Source organism: Sphaeramia orbicularis, chromosome 8, assembly GCF_902148855.1.
Source record: "Sphaeramia orbicularis chromosome 8, fSphaOr1.1, whole genome shotgun sequence".
Taxonomy (NCBI): Eukaryota; Metazoa; Chordata; class Actinopteri; order Kurtiformes; family Apogonidae; genus Sphaeramia; species Sphaeramia orbicularis.
This window is the reverse complement of record NC_043964.1, coordinates 11,976,531-11,979,656: the sequence shown is the minus strand read 5'-3', so window position 1 is coordinate 11,979,656 and position 3,126 is coordinate 11,976,531.

Below are 3,126 nucleotides of genomic sequence, written 5' to 3'. Positions count from 1 at the left end.
GCTGAGCTCATTTTCTAGCATCCATGTAAATGCCACTTGAATGGACACACTCTACACCGAAAACAAAGTCATTCACAACACAACAGCTTTGGGGGGGGGGGCACAGCTGACCCAAAATGACCCAGCGCTGTGTACAACACTCTCATCTGTCTGGACCCACTTTCTTTTTTAAACCTTTTTCACCTCTAGTTTCAAATTTTCAGAGTTCCGAAAGTGGTAAACAACGACTGTCCTATTGTAGCAGAAACCCTGATGAAAACACTCCCAGACTGAAAAGTTGGATTTAAGGATGTGTTTGGTATCGTATCTGTCAGATGAAGGGCTGTTGTGGTCCGAAACGTCACGACTTGTGGTGAATAAATATTTTTTGGGAGCTCACAGGTGGTTTTGCACACCTTCACTAACTGGATGTGTGTGTGTCATCACCTCTTTCATCCCATCTGTTTTGCCCACTTTGGATTTCTTTTAAAAATAGGTGTATCTGGCTCTGTCAAATGTAAATTATGTGTAGAAAAACATTCTGGACCATGTTCAGTTGCTGAAGCAAAACAACAATATCAAACATCTCCAAATGGATCCTTTTAGCCTGATTTTTTTAAAAATTTTTTTTCCATATTTATTTATTTTCTGTTATACAGAATTCAATAGTATGACGGCATATTAGGGCCACATAAGAAAAAAAAAAACACTTGTCACTACGAGAATAAAGTTGTTATTTTTTAGGAGAATAAAGTCATAGTTTAAAAAAACCCCTCATTATTTAATGAGAATAAAGTTGTCAATTCACGAGAATAAAGTCGTTGTTTAACGAGAATAAAGTTGTTATTTAACAAGAATAAAGTCATTATTTAATGAGAATAAATTCGTTATTTAACGAGAATAAAGTTGTTATTTAACGAGAATAAAGTCGTACATTCTTTGAAACTTTGGATCTGCCACAAACATCCTTCAGAATTCCTCCAGCAGACTGGGCTGATGATGCAGACTTTCAGAAGGCTGATAAAACTGTGCGTTCCAGAAAAGTTGTCAGTGATGTTGCTGAAAGAGGGGTGGAGCTTATTCAAGACTTCAACTGTAGCCGAACAAAAAATGAAGATCACAAACAGTACTTGGTCCAAGTTGCCAAAGAAACAGGAACATTTTTTGTAATTTCAATAAAGCAACATTGGTTGCTGGACTTTCTAAGTAACATTTTTATGCGAGTTGCAGTTTGATTTTGAGAATAAAATTACAAATTATTCTAATATGCCTTATTCATTTGGCTAGTTATGTTATAGTATATAGAGCAATCTTCACATGTCTTGTGCAACCTCTAAATATTAACTAATTTGCATAAAATTTGGACTGAAGTAATTTGGCCAGATATGGAACCAAATGCAGGGTTCTAATCCAGAGAATCTTAAAAAAATTTTTTTTGGACCATCCTAATAACACACCAATAGAGAGTGGCATGTATATTTATGCGATTTCATGATACATGTTGTAAATATGTAGAGTTTTCTAATAATTTTGGTCACCACTGTAGATAGAAGCTGTCTTAAATACCCCATATCCCTTGTCTGATACGTCATGTGATCAGTCATCGTACAAAAGTATATATAATATACAGAGAAAATGACTTTAGGAAAGAAGAGGAACAGCTTAAAAAAAGCTAAAATATATACAGAAGTACAAGGAGAGACATAATAACTGCTAAAAGAGTGGGATTTCTAGGGATGGGAAACCCAAAGTATGTAAAGAAAAAGAAAAAAAAAATTCTGATACATTACTCCAATTTAATATGATATGCTGCCACAAAAAAAGCAACCAAATGAAATGCATGTGATTTATGTTTACTTTATATGAAAACAAGACACTGCAGATACTCAGATCCATGGAAACACTGAAAAAAAATGACAAATCCTTCCGATTATTAGAAATATTTAACCCTTTCATGCATGAATTATGAAAACCTTAGTCAATTTTTTTTTTTCTCGAGTGATTTTATTCCTCTTTAGGCATGAAAAAAAAACAATGCAATTAAAAAAAATTTATGAACCTATTTTTCATGGAGTTAAAAAATGTCCACTCAGCTGGACATTTTTTTTAACTCCATGAAAATGTAAATAATTAGTGTCAAATACAGTTTTTCGTCTTTTCATGGTCATCAGATATGACCCATTTGGACGTTCAGAGGCTCCGTAGTTACCGTGGAAACACCATCATCTTCTACAACATTGATTCACCAGTAAAACCCATGAAGTTGGATCAATGACAGTGGATGGACACGCTTGATCAATGATAAATTTACTGAAAAAATCCCTTTTTTCGTTTTCACTGTTTCTGATTCAATAACCTTTGAAATTACTCTGAGTTTTAATAAACATCAACATAATAATAGAAAATATAATAAAATACCTACTTTACACTGAAAAAAACGCTAAATACAGAGGATAATAAATAATAAATGGTGATAAATACTTAAGAAAGGTTAAATAGACAGAAAAAATCATTTGGGAACTGCTATCAAAAAACCAAAAAAAAAAAAAGTTGGGTCTTTATGGATTAAATATTAATAACATTTTATTTCCTAGCCTTTATATTCACTCATGCAGATATTATTCAGGTACTGTTACAGAAGTTCAGGTTAAATTCCATTGTAGAATAGCTGTCCACTGTAGTGACCGCTATGCATGAAAGGGTTAATATAATGTAAGCATAAGCCTCAAATTAAACAACATGGACCAGTCTTTATAGATATCACAATGCAGGAATGTTACAAATACGTATAAAAACAAAACAAAACATGACATTGACTGTTTTTGTCGTCATATCTTATAGAATTAAATTCATTCATGTATAAATCCAGTGTTTACTTTGGCTTGTTTGTGCCGTTTTAATCTCTCTTCAAACATTTACCTTACATACATGATAGAGGACATAAAAACAAGTCGATAACAGCTTATGGAAATGAACAGATAGAGTTTAGAGCACAGGGGGCCAAAACGACCTGCCAAGGGTTCCAATCTAGCCCGCGAGATGAATTTACAAAGTGCAAAATGCAAAAATTACCCTAAGGATATTAACAGTCAGGGGCATCAAACTCAAAAATAATAGCATAATAACCTAGAAATAATGACTCCAAAT